Genomic DNA, 14,458 nt, shown 5'->3' with positions numbered 1-14,458 from the left:
GGCAAGTGCAGTAAAAGCTTTTAAAAAAATGATCCAGGCAACAAAGTGAGATATGGACTGGAGAAAATTGAGGCTGGAGTCAGGGAGAACAATGAGGAGTATGAGACAGTAGTCTAGTCAGGATATGATGAGCATCTGGACCAAGGTGGTGGCCATTTGGATGGAGTGGAAGGGACATAGGAAATGTTGTGGAGGAAAAACTGAAAGGATTTAGCACAGAGTGAATTTGAAAATTGAAAGAAAGCAAAAAATCAAGGATAACACCAAGATTACAAGCTTGACAGTCGGGAGGTTGGTGGTGTAGTCAACTGTGGTGGGAAAGGTAGGTGGAGGAGAAGATTTGGCATGGAAGACAAGGTATTCAATTGTAAAAATATTGATGGACTATCCATATTGAGTTGTTCTGAAGACATTAAGAAATGCAAGACTGCAGAGGAGGATCTATTGAGGTATATTTGGGAGTCATCCACAGAGAGATAGTGGCTGAAGCCATAGGATTAGATGAAGGAGTATGTGTAAAGTGAGAAGAGTAAGGTTCCCAGAACAGAACTTTGAGGGACACCCACAGTTAGAGGGTGAGAGGTGGAAGGAGCCAGAGAAAGAGCCTGAGAAACAGTGACCAGAGAAGTAAGAGGAGAACCAGGGGGAGAGGGAAAGAGCAAGTAAGAGAGAAATAAACAAAATAAAAGATGACAGTGTTGCCACCTGGATTACTGCCTAGCTTTGTGATTAAACTGGAAGTGAAAACTATATGGAAATTGGTTGATGTGCTTCATGAACGATGGCTCCTAGTCCATCCTAATCCTCCTCTACCTCTCAGTTGCCTTTGACACCGTGGATGATCCCCTTCTCCTCGATACTTTATCCAACCTTGGCTTCACTGACTCCGTCCTCTCCTGGTTCTCCTCTTACCTCTCTGGTTGTTCATTCTCAGTCTCCTTAGTGGCCTCCTCCTCCCTCTCCCACCCCCTAACTGTAGGGGTCCCTCAAGGTTCAGTTCTTGGTCCTTTTCTATTCTCCATCTACACTCCCTTACTTGGAGAATTCATTCACTCCCACAGCTTCAACTACCATCTCTATGCAGATGACACCCAAATCTAAAACTCCTCCCCTACTCTCTCTACCTCTCACCAGACTCACATCTCCTCTTGCCTTCAGGACATCTCTACTTGGTTGTCCTCCAACCACCTCAAACTCAACATGTCCAAGACAGAGCACCTTATCTTCCCTCCCAAACCCTGTCCTCTCCTGGACTTTCCCCTACTAGATGGCACAACTATCTGTCCTGTCTCACAAGCCCATAACCTTGGTGTCATCCTTGACTCTGCTCTCTCATTCAACCCACATATCCAATCTGTCACCGGTCTCACCTTCACAACATCACCAAGATCCTCCCTTTCCTCTCCATCCAAACAGCTACCACTTTAGTACAGTCACTCATCCTATCCCAATTGGATTACTGCATCAGCCTCCTTTCTGACCTCCCAAACTCCTGCCTCTCTTCACTACTGTCCACATTTCACTCTGCTGCATGGATTATCTTTCTACAGAAACATTCAGGGCATGTCACCCCCCTCCTCCGAAATCTCCAGTGGTTGCCTATCTAACTCCGTATCAAACAAAAACTCCTCACTATTGGCTTTAAAGCTCTCCATCACCTTGGCCCCTCCTACCTCACTTCTCTTCTCTCCTTCTACATCCCAGGCCACACAGTCCACTTCTCTGGTGCCAACCTTCTCATTGTACCTCTATCTCACCTGTCTTGCCGCCGACCCCTGGCCCATGTCCTACCTCTGGCCTGGAATGCCTTCCCTCCTCAAATCCACCAATCACATGTCCCCATTTCAAAGCCCTACTGAAGGTGCACCCTCCAAGGGGCCTTCCCAGCCTAAGCCCCACTTTTCCCCAGCTCCCCCTCCCTTCTGCATCACCACAACTCCCCCTCTCTGCCCTACAGCACTTGTGTATACATGTATATATCTGTAATTCTCTTTGTTTATACTGATGCCTGTTTACTTGTATTGATGTAGTATGTAGTATGTGTATTGATGCACTCTTAGTCATCCATTGACAATGTACTTGTGGCCCCCTGCTGCCCTCAGAAGAGCCACCCTGACTGGGATGTCTTCCCTTGCCTCACTCAAAAACAATAATATGTCCTAGGTGAGACTACTCTCCCCCTCCCCCAGACTGTGAGCTCACTGTGGGCAGGGATTGTCTCTCTTTATTGCTGTATTGTACTTTCCAAGCGCCTAGTACAGTGCTTTGCACACAGTAAGTGCTCAATAAATTGGATTGATTGAATGAATAAATGAATGAACAATAGTAGAAGAATATATTGCCTCTAATGATGGAATGGAAAATACGAAAGAGCCAGACACAGAGATGTTCAGCTTATGGCATATATTGATATCCTATCAAATAGATCTGAGCTTTTAACTTTTAACTCTGAAGTTAGGAGTTCTTTCACAACTAGGGTACCTGAAGAAATAAATGAGAAGAATGTTTTTATTAGCCCCAAGATGCTGATGATAGTGATGATGGTGATGATGATGATCATCTCCACTGTAAATGACAGATAAGCCTCAGTTCTGTCATGAAGAATCTGGGCCTAACAACCTGTTCAAGGAATTGATTAGAATGCTAGTCTTTTTGAGCAGCCCCCCTTGCACTCTTAGTCATCGGTTGCCAATTTATTTGTGGCCCCTGCTACCCTGACTGGGATATCTTTCCTTGCCTCACTCAAAAACAATAATATGTCCTAGGAGAGACTACTCTTATAGTCACCTCCCTCATTTGTTCTTAGTCTCACTGCTTCTACCAGTTACAGGTGACAGACATAATCATTTTCTTGTTGAATATCTTTAATATCTTGGTTATGGGGAAAACCCCATCTACTTACCATGCCTATTCCAACATCTTTTCATGGAATAAAAAAGGGAAAATTTGAGATGTCCTATCATAGTTTTGCAGAGCCAACACCCGAGTCGTTCAGCAAAGTCAGGTGAAATTATCTGGAAAATAAGGAGACATCTCTTGACTCCAGGGCGAGGAATTCCCCCGAATTCCAGATAATACATCCATATTGCAACACAATTAGCCAGTTTTGCTTGAAACCAGTTCCAACTATGACTGAACAGACTAGTTTCTTGGGAGAACCATGCCTCCCACATTACAACTGGGTGGGTAAAAGAACCTAATGTCAACTGTTAGGATGGATATAGATTTCACCAGTTTTCTTGGGGACAGCACAGACATAGTAATATAGTACTACCTTCTCTTTCTTTTATACCATTCGTTTTTCTTTCCCATGACCATCTGTTACTACTTTCTGCATCTTCAGTAATCTGTCTAAATATAGCAAATTCTAAGTTTGCATTCTTGTCCTAGCCATTGAGGAAAGAGTTCTGTTTGTATGCTATTTATTGTTTAGCATATGTCAGATCAATATCATCCAAATGGAGTGAATGTTAACATCCTTTGTATAAGTTGCCTGCTTCTGTGCCTGAAGCACAACTCAATCTAAAGATAATATGTGTTATGTAGGTGGAGCTGTTTAGCATCTGAAAACCTTCCACTTTCAGGAAAGAGAAGGTCCTGTCTGAGTTCAGGGCCTAGTTCTACCATTTAACCTTCGAAACTTTTGAAACCTTTCCCGGACTACAGAATGAGGGGATAGTTAACACTGAGACAAGTTTGCTTAAAGAGAAATGAAAACAAATAATGAAAGCTTAGACTGTGAGACCCATGTGGCACAGGAATTGTGTCCAACCTGATTATTTGGTAAATAAGTACTTAACAAATACCATCATTAAGATGATATCTACCAGAGTGCTATGAAGTGTCTAAATGTTACAAATTAAATGAAGCATAAAGCTACTAAAACTTTATTGCTATTCATAGCAACAGCAACAATAATTGTGGTATTTTTTAAGCATTTACTGCATGCCAAACACTGTACTAATCACCAGGGTAGAGAAAAGATAATCAAGTAAGACAGTCCATATCCCACATGGGGCTCACAGTCTAGGCGGAAGGGAGACCAGTTATTTAGTCCCCATTTTATGGATGAGGAAACTGAGGCACAGAGAAGTTAAGTGACTTAAAATACGTGCTGTTGGATCAGATCAATGGTCTCTCTCTCGCACTTGGTTCTATTTTACAGAATTGTCTTTGGGTTCAAAGGTGATGCTGCTGATGGCAAAAGTGTAACCAGGATTGTGACTGTCACAGAGTGAACACTTGCACATTTTGTCCAGCAGTACACCTTTTCTGGCTCCTTGCCATTTGAAGTGAGCATTATTTTTGATATTTAAGTATTAAATTTCTACACTGTGATCCAATAGCACTTTTTTTGCCTGGTGAGATTTTCATGTCCCTACTTTTTACATGGTCTGAGTAGTGAATAAAACCTGGTGCTGCAGCTATGCATGAAAAACCATTCTGTGATAGAGACTACAATACTAGATGCACTCTAGCCCATTGGCTTTCTTTCCCTGAAGTCTCAGAGATGGCAATTATTTCAAGGTCTTCATCTGCTGCCAAGCTTTCTGATTTTTAAAAATATTTCTATTGTTCATACAGAAGTATTTGTATATTTTGGCTTTTTTTTCTGGCCAATTTCCACATCTATTAGCTTCCCTATTTGATGGACCATCTAATTTGCCCTCCTAATTTACTTCAAATGCATCTGAGAGATTCCATCCCAACTCCCCTAATGCTACTATAGCCTTGAGCCACATCCTTCTCAGAGGTTGTGGTATGCCAGATTTCATGCTTTTCTGCATTATTGGATTCTCCCAGCCCTTATTTTTACAACTGCTTTTCTTCCTCTTTAATTTTAGTGTCAACAGCTTGGTGCTATTTTGAATCAGATTGAGTTTATCTGTCCCTCCAAAACACCCCAAAGTCCCCAGTTAATCTCCTGTTTAGAGATTTGGTTTATCTTCTAGAATCTCTTTCCTAAACCAGCAAAGTCTCCTCCTCCACCCTACTAACAGCCTAGCTACACATAATAATTATGGTAATTGTTAAGCTAGATACTGTTCTAAGCGCTGGGGTGGATACTAAGGAGCAGCATGGCGCAGTGGAAAGAGCACGGGCTTTGGAGTCAGAGCTCATGAGTTCGAATCCCAGCTCTGCCACTTGTCAGCTGTGTGACTGTGGGCAAGTCACTTAACTTCTCTGTGCCTCAGTTCCCTCATCTGTAAAATGGGGATTAAGACTGTGAGCCCCACGTGGGACAACCTGATTCCCCTGTGTTTACCCCAGCGCTTAGAACAGTGCTCTGCACATAGTAAGCGCTTAACAAATACCAACATTATTATTATTATTATTACTAATAAATCGGGTTGGACACAGTCCCTGTCCCACATTGGGCTCACAGTCTTAATCCCCATTTTACAGATGAGGAAACTGAGGCACAGAGAAGTGAAATGACTTGTCACATAGCAAACAAGTGGCAGAGCCGGGATTAGAACCCATGGCCTTCTGACTTCCAGGCCCATGCTCTATCCACTACGCCGAGGTCTGTTAAATCCCTCTAGACTGTAAGCTCCTTGTGGCCAGGGTACATGTCTACCAATTCTGTTATGTTGTATTCTCCCAAGCACTTAGTTCAGGACTCTGCACACTGCTCAATAACTAGCATTGATTGATTACTTTTTCTGCTTCTCCACTGACACTCCTCACTCCCCTCAAGCACTCATGTCACCCTTCTCCAACCCTTTGTTTACTCTATCCCCCAGCATAGAACTCCTTTTCCAGCAAAATCCACCAGCCTCCTTTCCTTCAACTCTCCTAAAATCCCAACTCCTCCAACAAGCCACTAATTAATTAACTAACTAATTAACCACTGCCCAAGTCATCTGAACACAACAGCTGCTTCTAGCATTATAGAATGGGTATCCTCAGCTTTTGTATATAGCTGTATATTCAAATGAACTTTAATTTATTTATTTGGATTCCACTGCTTGTAAATATTTTTATGTCTGACTCCCCCAATCAGAGTAAAAGCACCCTGTGGACAGGGAATGTATCTTTTGCATCTCTTATGCTGTCATAAGCACATCAGTAGGTGCTCAATAAATACCACTGGTACAATACTACTACCAACTTTGCAGCCAGCAGACAAGTCACTATGGGGGTCAGACAATCAATCGTATTGAGTGCTTACTGTGTGCACAGCACTGTACTAAGTGCTTGGGAGAGTACCATATAACAACACAACAGACACATTCCCTAATAATAATAATGTTGGTATTTGTTAAGCACTTACTATGTGCAGAGCACTGTTCCAAGCGCTGGGGTAGATACAGGGTAATCAGGTTGTCCCACATGAGGCTCACAGTCTTCATCCCCATTTTTTAGATGACGTAACTGAGGCACCGAGAAGTTTAAGTAACTTGTCCAAAGTCACACAGCTGACAGGTGGCGGAACTGGGGTTAGAACCCGTGACCTCTGACTCATGTCCATGCTCTTTCCACTGAGCCACGCTTCTTCCCTACCCACAACGAATTTACAGTCTGGGGAGGGAGACAGACAGTAATATAAACAAATACATTACAGGTATGTAAATATGCACTGTGGGACTGGGGAGGGGATGAATAAAGGGAGCAAGTCAGAGCAACGCAGAAGGGAATGGGAGAAGAGAAAAGGAGGGCTTAGTCAGAGAAGGCCTCTTGGAGGAGATGTGCCTTTGATAAGGCTTTGAAGAGGGGAACAGTAATTGTCTGTCAGATATGAGGAGGGAAGGTGTTCCAGGAAGGACATGGGTGAGAGGTCAGAGGTAAGATGAACGAGATCGAGGTACCGAGAGAAGGTTAGCATTAGAAGACCGAAGTGTGCAGGCCGGGTTGTAGTAAGAGAGTAGTGAGGTGAGTAGTGAGGTGAAGTAATAATAATGCTGGTATTTGTTAAGCTCTTACTATGTGCAGAGCACTGTTCTAAGTGCTGGGGTAGATACAGGGTAATCAGCTTGTCCCACATGAGGCTCACAGTTAATCCCCATTTTACAGATGAGGTAACTGAGGCACACAGAAGTTAAGTGACTTGCCCACAGTCACACAGCTGACAAGTGGCAGAGCTGGGAGTCGAACCCATAACCTCTGACTCCGAAGCCCAGGCTCTTCCCACTGAGCCACGCTGCTTCCCTTGGTGATTGAGTGCTTTAAAGCCATGGTAAGGACTTTCTGTCTGATACAGAGGTGGATGGGCAACTACAGGAGTTTCTTGAGGAGTGGGGAAACACAGGCTGAATGTTTTTGTAGAAAAATAATCCGGGCAGCAGAATGAAGTATGGAGTGGAGTGGGGAGAGACAGGAGGCTGGGAGGTCAGCAAGGAGGCTAATACAGTAATCAAGGCAGTATAGGATAAATGCTTGGATTAATGGGGTAGCAGTTTGGATGAAGAGGAAAGGATGTATTTTAGCAATGTTGTGGAGGTTGTACTTACAGGCTTTAGTGACAGATTGAATATGTGGGTTGAATGAGATAGAGGAGTCGAGTATAATGCAAAGGTTAGGGCTTGTGTGACAGGAAGGTTAATGGTGCTGTCTACAGTGATGGGAAAGTCAGGGGAAGGACAGGGTTTGGGTGGGAAGATAAGGAGCTCTGTTTAGGACAGGTTAAGTCTGAGGTGATGGCAGGACATCCAAGTAGAGATCTCTTGAAGGCAGAAGGAAATGTGAGACTGTAGAGAGGGAGAGAGATCAGGGCTGGAAATGTATATTTGGATATCATCTGGATAGAGGCAGTAGTAGAAGCCATGTGAGCGAACAAGTTAGCACCAGTTAGCACAATCTTCTAGACTGTGAGCCTGCTGTTGGGTAGAGATTAATAATAATGTTGGTATTTGTTAAGCACTTACTATGTGCCAAGCACTGTTCTAAGCTCTGGGGTAGATACAAGGTAATCAGATTGTCCCACGAAGGGCTCACAGTCTTCATTCCCATTTTACAGATGAAGTAACTGAGGCACAGACAAGTTAAGTGATTTGCCCAGCTGTGTGACAAGCGGCGGGTCAGGATTAGAACCCATGACCTCTGACTCCCAAGCCCATGCTCTGTCCACTAAGACACCTAGGGATTGTCTCTGTTGCCAAATTGTACTTTCCAAGCACTTAGTACAGTGCAGAATTGTACTTTCCAAGCGCTTAGTTCAGTGTTCAGCACACAGCTCAATAAATACAATTGAATGAATGAACAAGTTCTCCAGGAGAGTGGTTGTAGATGGAGAATAAAAGGGGATCCAGAACTGAACCTTGAGGGACCCCCACAGTTAGGGGGACCAAGGCAGAAGAGCAGCCCATGAAAGAGACTGACAATGAGCAGCCAGAGAGATGGGAGGAGAACCAGGAGAGGACTGTATCAGTGAAGCTGAGGTTGGATAATGTTTCCAGGAGAAGGAGGTTGCTCACAATATCAAAGGCAGTGGAGAGATCAAGGAGAATTAAATAGGATGGAGTAAAGGCCGTTGGATTTGGCAAGAAGGAGATCATTTGTGACCTTTTAGAGGGTAGTTTCTATGGAGTGAAGAGGGTTTTCTGGAATATCACAGACTCAGCTGTCTGGGTGACTAATGATCAAATCGCCCACTTCCACCACCTACTTCAGCTTATCCTGAAGGACCATCTCATCAGAGTAGTGCCCTTAGTGTGAGAACATTATTAAATCAGCTGGAAGGCAGGGGCAGGGTCCCATCTAAGGGTTTATTTTCTTCTTTTCCATCTGCATCCTCTCCCTTCCCAGGCCTTTCTTCTTCCTTAGCAATTTAAGAGCTGCCATGGAGGAGATGAGACTGTTTCTACAATGTCCACAAACATTTCCTCCGTGAGTTTTCTGCTTCCCTCAGCTCCTCCAGTTCAGTCTCCTTTACCTGTAAGAGCATACCTGTACTCTGAGAACCAAGAGCTTCTTGCACCAGGTGCACATATAGACAACCTGTTCAGGGGCAGGGGTTCACGGATGCTTCAGCTGGTGCAATAAAGTGAACATCTATTGAGCTTCTAGCTATATATTTTGGTTTAATGTTCTAGTTTAGTAGTTTAAGCTAGGGTAAATCTCCAGTGGTTGCCTATCAACCTCCATATCAAACAAAGACTCCTCACTATTGGCTTCACCTTGCCCCCTCCTACCTCACCTCCTTTCTCTCCTTCTACATCCCAGCCTGCACACTCCGCTCTTATGGTGCTAACCTTCTCACTGTGCCTCGATCTCGCCTTTGACCCCTAACCCACATCCTACCTCTGGCCTGGAACGCCCTCCCTCCTCAAATCCACCAATCACTTTTCCCCTCCTTTAAAGCCGTACTGAAGGCTCACCTCCTCCAAAAGGTCTTCTCAGACTAAGTTCTCCTTTTCCTCAGCTCCCCCTCCCTTCGGCATCACCTCAATTCACTCCCTTTGCCCTCCCCCCAGGCCCCACAGCACTTATGCATATATGTATATATCTATAATTCTATTTGCTTATGTTGATGTCTGTTTACTTGTTTTGATGTGTGCATAACTATAATTCTATTTATTTATATTGATGCTTGTTTACTTGTTTTGATGTCTGTCTCCCCCCTTCTAGACTGTAAACCCGGTGTAGACAGGGATTGTCTCTCTTTATTGCTGAATTGTACTTTCCAAGCACTTAATAATGTCATAATGTCATAATTAATGTCATAATTTAGAGAAGCAGAGTGGCTTAGTAGAAAGAGCCTGGGCTTGGGAGTCAGAGGTCATGGGTTCTCAGCCCAGCTCTGCCGCTTGTCAGCTGTGTGACCATGGGCAAGTCACTTAACTTCTCTGTGCCTCAGTTACCTCATCTGTAAATTGGGGGTGAAGACTGTGAGCCCTACTTGGAACAACCTGCTTACCTCGTATCTACCCCAGTGCTTAGAACAGTGCTTGGCACATAGTGAGTGCTTAACAAATACCAACATTATTATTATTATTATTATTAATACAGTGCTATGCACACAGTGTGCTCAATAAATAAACTGAATGAATAGATTAGGCAACCAGTCTAGATTAACAGAAATTTAACTAGGTATTGTACTCACAATAGGTTTTATCAGCTGTACCCTTACTTTATTATATTTGATGCATGGTACCCAGTATTATGCCCTCTCACTTCCTCCCTTTACCCATCCCCCAATCATCTCTCCTTCCACTTCTTTCTGTATTGTCCATGCATTTGGATTTGCACTCTTTATTCACTCCAACCCCGAGCCCCATAGCACTTATGTACATGTCTTTAAATTATATATTATAAATCATTTATTTATATTAATGTCTGCCTTTCCCCTCTAGACTGTAAGCTCATTATGGGCAGGGGACATGTCTGCTAATTCTGTTGTATTTTGCTCTCCCAAGTGCTTAGTATAGTGCTCATATAGTAAGTGCTTAATAAATATCACTGACTGATTACATTATTTATTTATTTATATTAATATCTGTCTCCCCCTCTAAACTGTAAATTCCTTATGGACAGGGAATGTTTCTACCAACTCTATTATATTGTACTTTCCCAAGCACTTAGTACAGTCCTCTGTACACAGTAAGTACTCAGTAAATACAATTGATTACCCCAGACAGAAGAGGAGGTATTGACAAACTCAGAGACACTCACCCCTGCTCCTTCTAGGATCCTTCTGGAGCCTGAATTAACACTTTCACCAACTACAGAGAACCTGAAATGTTACACTTCCTGGACTTCTTGGTTGTCAAAATGCCAATTCAGAGGTTTAATTACTCTAGGCTCCTGCCTGCACCTGCTTCTGGGCTGCATCTGGGGCACCTACTACATTCACCCTACATGACTGCTGTGAGCATTAATTAAGTACTGGACATCAGGGTTTTCCCATGTGGAATCATGCTTTTAACAGAACTATTTATGTATCAGAATATCTAATGATACTGTCAATCAAGGAACAATGACAACAAGGTCATTAGATCATAGTAGTCTTCACCTGGACTAAGGCTAATGAAAAGATTGAGAGAGAGGCTAGGTCACAAATCAGCTTTTTGTTTTCCTGCAAAGCAGATGATTACTGTATATATCCAGATAATTCAGGTGAAATCAGATTTCCTGTCTGAACATTCCAGATACTTGATTACATTTTCCACTTTGTGTTACATGAGGAGAATTGGCTGCAGAGTGTGAATCCATCTCTCAAGAATTAATCAGTACACCATAGACCTTTGGCAAACATAGGCCACTTTTATCAGAAAAATTAAAGCCAATGTTTCAAAAATAATGGTGATGCTTGTTAAGTACTTATTATGTGTCAAGCACTGGGGAAGATACAAAATAATCAGGTCAGACTCATAATCAGGTCAGATTCAGGGACTCACAGTGTAAGTAGGAGGGAGAAGAAGTATTTAATCCCTACTTTACAGTTGAGGAAACTGAGGCACAGAGCAATATAAGTGACTTGCCCAAGGTCATCCAGCAGGCAAGTGGCAGAGTGAGATTATAACTCAGATCCACTGACTCCCAGGCCTAAGCTCTCTCCACTAAGCCACACTTTTTCTCACACTGCTTGGGAGGCAAAGCTTGGCCTAACTAGGTTAGTACAACAGGGACAAACAAGAGAAGGAAACCACCACTGGCAGAAAAGAAAAGCATAGAATTGATTCCTCGGTCTTATCTGGCCACATATTTCCACCACCAGTGGGTCCACTTATTTTTCTTCTTGTTCTTAAAGGATACAGTTCTTGTGGGGTGGTTTCCTCAGAAGATGGGAAAATTGGCTATCAAATTCCTGGCACTGCTCAGTTCTCATTGGTACCAAATACCTTAGAAGTCCCACCACTGGAATCATTGAAAAGACTTAGAGATTTGGTTGCCCAAAGTCTCCGAAGCTTGAGGGGTTTAATCCAACAGACTGCAGCATGGACATTTGCAGTTTGACCTTCCACAAAGAGGGATCAGGCTATGCTAAAATGACAGATCTTTAAGCAAAGTAATCCCCTATTTACAGGAAAATCCCACATCAACTATGCCTCCATTACATACAACTGGTGCAGAACAACCCTCCCACTTCAGCATCCTTAGCCCATGGTGGAAGGAGAGGGACGGACAGATCCCCGACACACTCATTCCCTAAATTTGAAATGCATTTTAAAGCCTGCTTCCAATTTGGAAATTAAGTCTAAAACAAATAATTGAACCAAAACCTCTTCCAAACATAATCTCTCCCTAAAAGAGCCATTAAATTTTAAAGTCACTGACTCTTATAGTCCCCTAAAAAATACTTTAATGATGATGGAGTGAGCCTCGGTTCTGAAACTTCAGGACAGTGAACTGGTGTTGAGGAATTGATTTTAATGTTCGTGGGTTACAGGGCACCACTCATACTCCATTCATTCATTCATTCACTTATTCAATCATTTTTATTGAGCACTTACTGTGTGCTGTACTAAGCACTTGGGAGAGTACAATATAATAATAAACAGACACATTCCCTGGCCACAACAAGCTTACAGTCTAGAGGAGGGGAGACAGAAATCAATACAAATAAGTGTTACAGATATGTACTTTAGTGCTTTGGAGTCCTCTCAGCCTTGCCAGTTGTGTTCCCACTGGGCCACAGAGTGCAATGAGAGAGGAGGCAGGCAGAGGTACAACACATTGCAAAGTACACGTGCAGTCTTCCCTCACGTTAGTTATCTACAGGCAAAATCAGGACAGAAACCCAGATCTCCTGATTTCCAGAGCAGTGCTCTTTCCACTGGACCAACAGTAGGGCTCTAAGGAACCATTTAGTGTTTATCAATCAATATTGTATTTACTGAGCACTTACTGGATGCAGAACTCAAGACCTAAGCACTTTAAGAAAGTATAATAGAATTAGTAGACCTGATAATAATAATAATAATAATATATAGTTATAATATTCATTTTAAATAATGATGGTATTTATTAAGCATTTACTATGTGTCAAGTACTAAGTGCTAATAATAATAATGATTATGGTACTTTTAAGGGCTTATTACGTGCCAAGCACTGTTCTAAACAATGGGGTAGATACAAGTTAATTAGGTTGGACACAGTCCCTGTCCCACATGGGGCTCATAGTCTTAATACCCATTTTACAGATGAGGTACCTGAGGCACAGAGAAGTTAAGTGACTTGCCCAAGGTCACACAGCAGACAAATGCTCGATCTGGAATTAGAACCCAGGTCCTTCTGACTTCCAGGCCTGTGGTCTATCCACTTGGCCATGCTGCTTCTCATCTGATCACCTGATCCTTTGGCCTCAAATAGTTTAGAGTCTAGTGAGGAGTTTAGTCTCAGTCTATATTAATATGGGCCTTCTTTAAAGTGACCAAATATTTATCTCTGCTTTAATTGCCAGTGGGTGCAGCAGTATTCTCATTTTCCTGAGGAAATGCGAGAAAGAGAGCTTTTGTTAATGGGCTGGAAAACATTTTTGAAGTAAAATACATAGGTCCTCAGATGGCTTTTTTTGACTGAAAGTTTTGGCTATGAAATATCATGAATGAATGGCTTATGAGAGCTAATGCAAGCAACTGGTTTTTTTAGTGCTATTTAACCACTCACTATGCACCAGGCATATTAAGCACTGGGATAGATATAAAATAATCAGATTGGCTAGGCCATGTCCCACTTGGAGCTCACAGTCTTAATCCCTCCTTTCCAGATGAGGTCACTGAGACATAAAGAAGTTACGGGATTTGCCCAAGGTCACACAGCAGACATGTGACCGAGGTGGGATTAGAAACCTGGTCCCCTGATTCCCAGGCCATTCTCTTTCCACTGGGCCACAACTTGGCTCATAAGGTTCAACAGTAGAGGAGCTAGGTAATCAAGAAATTAGGTGTTGCCATGTAATTTGCCATGGCGATAGAGAAAATACCCAGAACCTGCTATAGTGTGTGGGGGGTCTCAATCATTCAAAGGTATTTATTGAGGACTTACTCTGTGTAGAGCACTGTGCTAAGCACTTGGGTGAATACAATACAGTTGGTAAACACCATCCCTGCCCATGAGGAGTCTACAAACTAGTGGGGGGAAACAGACATTTAAATAAATTACCATCTCATGCAGGATTCTTAACCTTGGGAATAACTGCCGCAGCTGCTGATTCTGATTTAACCTGCCTGTGCCTCATTTCCTCCATGTTTGAGGTCAGGGGAGAAAAAGCAATTAATCAGATTTTGTGAGGACTTATGTGACAATTTTAAATGTTAAATAAATGTAAGTCAAGGTAATAAGGGACAGACATTGGCCCCTGCTTTCAGGCTAGGAGAGCTCTTGCTACTTCTTGGGGAAATCCCTATTTACAAGAATAGGTGGCAAGAATAGTACATTCTCCTCAATCACTTCCAGATATGGATAGGGTGGCACCAACTCATTTAGGCCACTAGATCATTTAATAAACTGCCCCCCAAAACCCTAGATTTTCTTTTTCTGATAAGAATTGAGCTTTTTAGAAGACATTATACTC

Source organism: Ornithorhynchus anatinus, chromosome X5 (assembly GCF_004115215.2).
Source record: "Ornithorhynchus anatinus isolate Pmale09 chromosome X5, mOrnAna1.pri.v4, whole genome shotgun sequence".
NCBI lineage: Eukaryota > Metazoa > Chordata > Mammalia > Monotremata > Ornithorhynchidae > Ornithorhynchus > Ornithorhynchus anatinus.
This window is presented reverse-complemented; position numbering follows the sequence as displayed.